This window comes from Schistocerca serialis, chromosome 4 (assembly GCF_023864345.2).
Source record: "Schistocerca serialis cubense isolate TAMUIC-IGC-003099 chromosome 4, iqSchSeri2.2, whole genome shotgun sequence".
Taxonomy (NCBI): domain Eukaryota; kingdom Metazoa; phylum Arthropoda; class Insecta; order Orthoptera; family Acrididae; genus Schistocerca; species Schistocerca serialis.
The window spans coordinates 65208625-65218325 of record NC_064641.1 but is presented as its reverse complement, the minus strand read 5'-3'; the positions used below and the strand labels follow the sequence as shown (position 1 = coordinate 65218325).

The window sequence follows — 9701 nt, the reverse complement described above, 5'->3', positions numbered from 1 at the left end:
AGCTGTGCATTATAGGCCATAAATAACAGGGGTGGATGGTACTTGCAAATGTGTGTACAGGAGAATAGATGTGCAACTGTTGAGCAACTGACTGCCCATATGAACAGTGTCTCCTCAACGACTGCTCAGGGAATAATGTTGCATATGGATGTCCGCAGAACTTGCCTGGCTTATGCATCCACGCTATTCTAATCGTAATCCATAATCATAAACACAGCTCCTCTATTTTCTGAGAAAAATGAATGCGAGGAAGGTTTAACAGTGACAAAGGCTGGAATTTGCACACCAGTACCACGACTGGATGTCCACTGAGTGGCAACAGGTGGCCTTCCCAGCTGCATCACATTCAGATGAACCATATTTTATGCTCCGGCAGACAGATGAACACTGGCATGTATGGTGTGAAACATCTGAAAGCAAACACTGGCTGATCACATCATTCTGGAATGCACAATGGATCACCATATTTATGCATATATCCTTGACCATGTCCATCCTTACTTGCAGTTTTTTTCCTTGGAACGATGGCATCTACCAGCAGGACAACACAATGTGTCACACAGCTCCCAGCCGTATGTGTGTGGTTTGAAGAGCACCAAGATGGGTCTGCTGTACTCCCCTGGCCACCAAACTCCCCAGATTTGAACAAAATCATGAATTTGTGGGACTACCTTGATCAGGCTGTTCACACCACTGATTCTCAACCAAGAAACCTAGCACAGCTGGTCACAGCACTGGAGATGGCACGGCTCTACACACCCCTCGGCAACTTTTAGAACCTCACTGACTCTCTTCCTGCATGTTTCACAGCAGTCCACAGTCAAAGGTGGTTATTCAGGTTTTTACAGATGGTCACATTAATGTGACTGGAAAGTACACTAAACAAATTAAAAAAACTAATTATAACCAAGTGTGTAACAAGAATGACATTTGAGGTGAAAGTTGCTTCTTTTTCCTTCTTCTTTTGTTTAAAAAGGAAATAAAATCATTTACCTGAAACGCATAGAGTGAAAGACATAATTGGTGTTGAAATCCAAATGTGTGTTTTTTACAATTATTTATTAACAAAGATATAGATATGATACACAAAAGCCTTAAATATAAATACAGTACAGTGCTTTGTTGCCAGTTTGTTTCCTACAACTCCTACCTGTAGTTGAGGTGCCTATTAACAAATTCAGAGTGATGACACCTATACATATATTTGATTTATACATCACTTTACAACCGTCACACAAGAAGTAAATAAATCACTGATTGATTTACATCATATTCAGGTTGGCTTTTATTAAATGACAATTCGGCTGAACTAGAAACACAACAGATAACATTACTTTCTACTTTTTACTTTTGCTTGCGAGCTTCTGGCAGGCTGCAGCTGCACGTGCCTTCTGTCCATGTCGGGCACAAAGATGACGTAGAATAGTGTAAATCGAAGTGGGATGAATGTTCATGCTGAGCAATTCTAGGAGTATCCTAATACAAATAAAGATAAAGTAATATTGAAAAAATTAGCACAATTTGAATTAACAGAAGATTACAATGCAAGAAGCAGATCACTGAAAGGAAATGGCTACAAATGCACAATTCAAATGGATTAAATTCTTGCAGTCAACACACAACTTTTTCCACATTCACATTTCTAGAGTGACTTCCAGGACGCTTCTCTAGAATTTTATCACGCTGAATTATTGTTGCTTTTCTCAATGAACTAAAGACTTGTAATTATTAGCTTCCGAATAAAGTAAAAAATACTTTCAAAATGTTTACTTGATCCTGAAAGACTTGGAGTTTGCTAATTAGCCTACTTTTAACTCAAAATGTCAAGAAGAACACCATAAATACAATACATAATTATTGTCTCACCAAAGACCAATGAAAAATGAGTACACACACACTAGTTACGCATGAATAGCTATAGTCATTCAGTGTCAAGCAGTCCCTTCTCTGTGTGGGATGGTACATTTAATGATAATTAACAGTGGTTGCACCTGCAGGAGTGGCATATTGAATGTCAAATCACCACTCTGCAAGTCTCATTGGGTATTACCTCATTGTTCTCTGTTGACACAAAACAGTCAATGAAAGGCAGGAACATCATTACTGACTGAAGTTTGTAATCAAACTGCAGATAGTTGTACCACCGATCACTGTTGCTGATGGTCATATGGGCGAGAATAACTACTACGCAGTATGTCAGATAGGTATACGCAGAGTTGGACAAAGATCGTTATTGGACTGTACTGCTGCTTGAATTGGCCACAGCCATAAACTCATTGTAAACACCTCTATGGATTGAATGCATAGGCAGAGAATTGCAGAATGCTGTACTTCTCAGACTCTGTAGGAAGTTTAAACTTAACAGCACATGAAATTGCTATAATCCTTCAGAAATCATAAAAACAAAGGATATTTGTTAAGGCACATCTGCTAAACACCATGAGCTGAACTTCGAACGTTTATTATTTGGGTATATAACCCATCATCAATGGCATCATGTATCTCCATATCAATTACATGCATGTCAGTTATAATTTCTTTATGATGTCTAGCTTTATGTGGATCTCACAGTACAGGGTTATTACAAATGATTGAAGCGATTTCACAGCTCTACAATAACTTTATTATTTGAGATATTTTCACAATGCTTCGCACACACATACAAAAACTCAAAAAGTTTTTTTAGGCATTCACAAATGTTCGATATGTGCCCCTTTAGTGATTCGGCAGACATCAAGCCGATAATCAAGTTCCTCCCACACTCGGCGCAGCATGTCCCCATCAATGAGTTCGAAAGCATCGTTGATGCGAGCTCGCAGTTCTGGCACGTTTCTTGGTAGAGGAGGTTTAAACACTGAATCTTTCACATAACCCCACAGAAAGAAATCGCATGGGGTTAAGTCGGGAGAGCGTGGAGGCCATGACATGAATTGCTGATCATGATCTCCACCACGACCAATCCATTGGTTTTCCAATCTCCTGTTTAAGAAATGCCGAACATCATGATGGAAGTGAGGTGGAGCACCATCCTGTTGAAAGATGAAGTCAGCGCTGTCGGTCTCCAGTTGTGGCATGAGCCAATTTTCCAGCATGTCCAGATAAACGTGTCCTGTAACGTTTTTTTCGCAGAAGAAAAAGGGGCCGTAAGCTTTAAACCGTGAGATTGCACAAAACACGTTAACTTTTGGTGAATTGCAAATTTGCTGCACAAATGCGTGAGGATTCTCTACCGCCCAGATTCGCACATTGTGTCTGTTCACTTCACCATTAAGAAAAAATGTTGCTTCATCACTGAAAACAAGTTTCGCACTGAACACATCCTCTTCCATGAGCTGTTGCAACCGCGCCGAAAATTCAAAGCGTGTGACTTTGTCATCGGGTGTCAGGGCTTGTAGCAATTGTAAATGGTAAGGCTTCTGCTTTAGCCTTTTCCGTAAGATTTTCCAAACCGTCAGCTGTGGTACGTTTAGCTCCCTGCTTGCTTTATTCGTCGACTTCCGTGGGCTACGCGTGAAACTTGCCCGCACGCGTTCAACCGTTTCTTCGCTCACTGCAGGCCAACCCGTTGATTTCCCCTTACACAGGCATCCAGAAGTTTTAAACTGCATATACCATCGCCAAATGGAGTTAGCAGTTGGTGGATCTTTGTTGAACTTCGTCCTGAAGTGTTGTTGCACTGTTATGACTGACTGATGTGAGTGCATTTCAAGCACGACATACGCTTTCTCGGCTCCTGTTGCCATTTTGTCTCACTGCGCTCTCGAGCGCTCTGGCGGCAGAAACCTGAAGTGCGGCTTCAACCGAACAAAACTTTATGAGTTTTTCTACGTATCTGTAGTGTGTCGTGACCATATGTGAATGAATGGAGCTACAGTGAATTTATGAAATCGCTTCAATCATTTGTAATAGCCCTGTACACATGTTGTTATGTATGTTACTGTGGTCAGATCTTAGGAGTGAAAATTCTAGATCATGTCTGACAAAAAAGTCATAGCGAAAACAATGAAATCACAAGTCAAAGACATGTCAGTCACTAAATAAGATTAGAAAGTAGTAACATACACGATAACCTGCTTATTGTGACATGGAGATCAAGCTGAACATCATAGGGGGGAATTTATAACTGACACACGTCACTGATATAGGGATACATAATATGCTGCTGCTGATGGATTATAAACCCAAACAATAAAGAATTTCAGTGCAGCTCATGGTGTTCACAAGATGTTCTTTAACAAATATCTAAAAACTGTGGAGCAAAACGCATTCAAGGCATTCAACATTTTTACAGGTAAGTATTACCACTTAGTGTAAAACACAGGCATACTCCAGAGATCCAGTTAAACATATCAATGCAATATCTGGAATTCCAACATGGATTTTCCACTGAATGCAATATCTGGCATCATCATAGTTGGTTGGTTTGTGGGATTAAAGGGACCAGACTGCTACGGTCATCGGTCCCTTTTTCCAAATCCTAAAAACACCCACAGAGAAGAAAAACGATTAACAGAATAGAACACAGACGACACAGAACAAGAGAAACGGAGATAAAGACCAGGCAAAACAAATGAAATCACACAGAGTCTGACGGTGGCTGGCCGACCATAGGAACAAAAAAAGGAAATGTCAATCACCGAGAACACATTAAAAACCGAGTTTAAAACCGTAGGCCAAAAGCCAGAATCAACACAAAACGATAAAATAAAACACAAACACTCAGATTAAATGATAAAAACCCCCTGCCCGAATAAAACGTAAAACTAAGCCAGCCACAGCAGGGAGCGTGTCAGGCAGTGCGAACGTCCGCCTGAGCACAGCTAAAAGCGGACACTCCAATAAAATGTGCACCACAGAGAAAACGGAGCTGCAGCAACACAGAGGTGGGTCCTCACGGCGCAATAAGTGGCTGTGTGTCAGCCGAGTGTGCCCAATGCGCAGCCGGCAGAGGACAACAGACTCCTGACGGGAGACCCGAATGGACGACCGCCACACAGTCTCGACGCCTTGATACGACGGAGTTTGTTTGGTACGGGCAGGTTGCGCCATTCAGCGTCCCATAAATCGAAAATTTTGCAGTGTAATAGGGCCCGCAAATCAGTCGCTGGGAGGCCAATCTCCAGAGGTGGTTGACTGGTGGCCTCTTTCGCCAGGCGGTCAACATTCTCATTCCCGGGGATCCCAACATGGCCTGGGGTCCAAACAAAGACCACAGAGCGGCCGCAACGTGCAAGAGTATGCAGGGACTCATGGATAGCCATCACCAGACGAGAACGAGGAAAACACTGGTCGAGAGCTCGTAAACCGCTCAGGGAATCGCTACAGATAACGAAGGACTCACCTGAGCAGAAGCAGATATACTCTAGGGCACGAAAGATGGCGACCAGCTCAGCAGTGTAAATGCTGCAGCCATCCGGCAAGGAACGTTGTTCGGAATGGTCCTCTAGAGTTAGCGCATACCCGACACGACCAGCAATCATCGAACCGTCAGTGTAAACAATTCCAGAGCCCTGATACGTGGCCAGGATGGAATAAAAACGGCGGCGGAAGGCCTCTGGAGGGACTGAGTCCTTCAAGCCCTGTGCCAAGTCGAACCGAAAGCAAGGGCGAGGAACACACCACGGTGGTGTACGCAGAGGTGCCAGGAAAGGAGGTGGAACAGGGAAAAACCCAAGCCCGGAGAGAAGCTCCTTGACGCGTACGGCAGTCGGACAACCCGACCGGGGCCGACGGTCTGGCAGATGGACGACTGACTGCGGGAACAGGACACGGTAATTTGGATGCCCGGGCAAGCTAAAAACATGGGCCGCATAAGCAGCCAGTAATTGTTGGCGTCTTATCCGCAGTGGAGGGACACCTGCCTCCACTAGTATGCTGTTCACAGGGCTGGTGCGGAAAGCACCAGTGGCAAGGTGTATCCCGCTATGGAGGATTGGGTCCAGCACCCGCAACGCAGATGGGGAAGCTGAGCCATAAGCCAGGCTCCCATAATCCAGACGAGACTGGATTAATGCCTGGTAGAGCCGGAACAGGGTAGATCGGTCGGCAGCCCAGCGGGTGTGGCTCAAACATCGCAGAGCATTGAGATGCCGCCAACACGCCTGTTTGAGCTGCCGGATATGAGGCAGCCAAGTCAACCGGGCATCGAAAACCACCCCCAAAAACCTGTGTGATTCCACCACTGAAAGAAGTTCGCCGTTAAGAGAAAGCTGCGGCTCCGGGTGGACAGTACGTTTCCGGCAGAAATGCATAACGCAGGTCTTGGCTGCCGAAAACTGGAACCCATGAGCTACAGCCCAAGACTGTGCCTTGCGGATAGCGCCCTGTAGCTGACGTTCAACAGCTGCAATGACAGTAGAGCTGTAGTAAAGGCAGAAGTCGTCAGCATACAGGGAAGCGGAGACAGAACTTCCCACGGCCGCAGCGAGCCCGTTAATGGCTATTAAAAACAGGCAGACACTTAAAACAGAAACCTGCGGCACGCCGTTCTCCTGGACGTGGGAGGAACTATATGAGGCTGCGACTTGCACGCGGAAGGTACGATACGACAGGAAACTGCGGATAAAAATCGGCAGAGGGCCCCGAAGACCCCATCCATGAAGCGTAGAAAGGATGTGATGACGCCATGTCGTATCGTACGCCTTCCGCATGTCGAAAAAGACAGCGACCAGGTGCTGATGGCGGGCAAAGGCAGTACGGATGGCCGACTCCAGGCTCACCAGATTGTCGGCGGTGGAGCGGCCTTTACGGAACCCACCCTGAGACGGAGCCAGGAGGCCCCGAGACTCCAGTACCCAATTCAAGCGCCGGCTCACCATCCGTTCGAGAAGCTTGCAAAGAACGTTGGTGAGGCTAATGGGGCGGTAGCTGCCCACCTCCAAAGGGCTCTTGCCCGGTTTCAAAACGGGGATGACAATGCTTTCCCGCCATTGCGACGAAAACTCACCCTCAACCCAGAGACGGTTGTAAAGGTCGAGGAGGCGTCGCTTGCAGTCCACTGAAAGGTGTTTCAGCATCTGACAGTGGATGCGATCGGGCCCGGGAGCGGTAGAAGGGCAAGCGGCAAGGGCACTGTGAAATTGCCACTCACTGAATGGAGCATTGTAAAATTCAGAAGCGTGGGTGCGAAAAGAAAGGCTCCGACGTTCCACCCGCTCTTTCATGGAGTGGAAGGCCTGGGGGCAATTCACAGAAGCGGAACTCATAGCAAAATGCTCTGCTAAGCGGTTTGCAATGACGTCGGAGTCAGTACAAACTGCTCCATTCAGTGAGAGCGCAGGGACGCTGACAGGGGTCCGATAGCCGTATACGCGTCAAATCTTGGCCCAGACCTGCGATGGAGTGACATGGAGGCCAATGGTGGACACATACCGCTCCCAGCAGTCCTTCTTGCCTTGGCGGATAAGGAGGCGGGCCCGCGCACGCAGCCGTTTGAAGGCGATAAGGTGGTCTATGGAGGGATGTCGCTTGTGACGCTGGAGCGCCTGCCGGCGATCTTTAATCGCTTCAGAGATCAGGCGACCACCAAGGCACAGCCCTCCGCCGAGGGGACCCAGAAGAACGGGGAATGGCAGATTCGGCGGCAGTAACGATGCCGGTGGTGACCGATTGAACCACCGCATCAATGTCATCAGTAGAGAGAGGCCCAATAGCGGCAGTGGAGGAGAACAAGTCCCAGTCAGCCTTATTCATAGCCCATCTGCTAGGGCGCCCAGAAGAGTGACGCTGTGGTAGTGACAGAAAGATCGGAAAGTGGTCACTACCACACAGGTCGTCATGCACACTCCATTGGACAGACGGTAAGAGGCTAGGGCTACAGATTGAAAGGTCAATGGCGGAGTACGTGCCATGCGCCACACTGAAGTGTGTGAAGGCACCATCATTTAACAGCAAGAGATCGAGCTGCGACAATAAATGCTCAACGATGGCGCCTTGACCTGTTGCCACTGACCCACCCCACAGAGGGTTATGGGCGATGAAGTCGCCCAATAACAAGAAAGGTGGTGGCAATTGGGCTACCAGAGCAGCCAGAACATGCTGCGAGACATCACCATCCGGTGGAAGGTAAAGATTGCAGACGGTAACAGCCTGTGGCGTCCACACCCGAACAGCGACAGCCTCTAAAGGTGTTTGGAGAGGGACAGACTCGCTGTGCAGAGTGTGAAGGACATATATGCAGACGCCACCAGACACCCTTTCATAAGCTCCTCGGTGCTTATAATAACCCCGATAGCCACGGAGGGCGGGGGTTCGCATTGCTGGAAACCAAGTTTCCTGAAGAGCAATGCAGAAGAAAGGGTGAAGGCTGGTAAGTTGGCGGAGCTCAGTTAGATGGTGGAAGAAACCGCTGCAGTTCCACTGGAGGATGGTGTTGGCCATGGCTGGGAAAGGCGTGACGGGACTGGGAAGGCAGATTACGCCGCTGGGTCACCTGCTGCCTCCGATTGAGCACCCGTGCAAATGCTATCCATTGCGTCTGAGGGACCGGCGAGATCGAGGTCCTCAGCGGACGCCAGAATCTCCACCTCGTCCTCAGAGGCAGAGCTTGTAGGAAGCGGTGGGATGGGTGCCACCGCAATATCGTTGGTCTTGGGGACTTTCTTCTTTTTCTGCTTGTCGCGCTGTGCCTTCGGTGGTTCAGGCTTCATGGGCTTCACTGGGTCAGTCTCAGGGACAGACGACGACCGTGAGGCCCTACGACCAGGGACTGACGGTTGTTTCAACCACTTGCGGGCATCCGCTTTTCCACTGGTCGGAACTTGCGAAGGGAGGTCCCCAAGGGATCCCTTCCTGGCGAGAGTAGCCGAAGAAGTCTTACGCTTCTCCGGCTGGGAAGGGGGAGCTGATGTCCCCGATGGTCGACCGTATGGGACGACACAGGAGATGGAAGAACCGTCGTTGCAGCAGCGGCGTACGTTGACGTCATTGGCACAGGATGGAGTCTCTCATATTTCCGCCTAGCCTCAGAATAGGTCAGGCGGTCCAGGGTTTTATATTCCATTATCTTCCGTTCTTTCTGGAAGATCCGACAGTCCAGCGAGCAGGGGGAATGGCGTTCTCTGCAGTTAACACAGATAGGAGGCGGGGCACATGGAGTATCAGGATGCGAAGGACGTCCACAATCCCGACACGTGATGCCGGAAGTACAGCGAGATGACATGTGCAGCATTTAAAACACCGCATCGGAGGAGGGATATACGGCTTCACATCACAACGGTAAACCATCACCTTAACCTTTTCGGGTAAGACATCACCCTCAAAGGCCAAGATGAAGGCACCAGTGGCCACCTGATGATCCCTCGGACCCCGATGGACGCGCCGGACGAAGTGAACACCTCGTCGTTGTCAGGGGGCTACAACCAAGAGGGTACATGGCGGCCCCACCACAACGGACTGGCTACCGTGCTGGATCTTAGGCGCAAAAAAGTCCAAGGTCGTTGTCGCAGTTAAAAGCAACACCGCAGGGTGCAGCGTGGTAATCGCACCCAGGGACGTATCCTCGCCCAAGAGATGGAAAACGAGCGGGACACCATTGCAACGACGAAAAAGCCGGCTAAAGGTCTCAATGCACGACGGATACAGTGCACCATGTAAGGCGCCCTTCCCCAATTGGCTCGCTCTTCGGAATAATTTAGAAAGATGGAGGTCAAACCCGAGAGGGCACCATCACATAAGGCCGAAACATTTGAGACTCCTTTTAG

The 9701-nt window shown here is 48.2% G+C and overlaps 1 long non-coding RNA gene across 2 annotated transcripts in view; it reads right to left on the bottom strand.

Annotated features, from left to right (window-relative positions):
* Positions 1 to 1042: 1042 nt before the first annotated feature.
* Positions 1043 to 9701, bottom strand: part of LOC126474191 (uncharacterized) — a 49040-nt gene continuing 40381 nt past the window's right edge. For both annotated transcript variants that reach the window (XR_007586581.1, XR_007586582.1), the window contains exon 3: positions 1043 to 1476. This is a non-coding gene — a long non-coding RNA (uncharacterized LOC126474191). The remainder of the gene's footprint in view (positions 1477 to 9701) is intronic.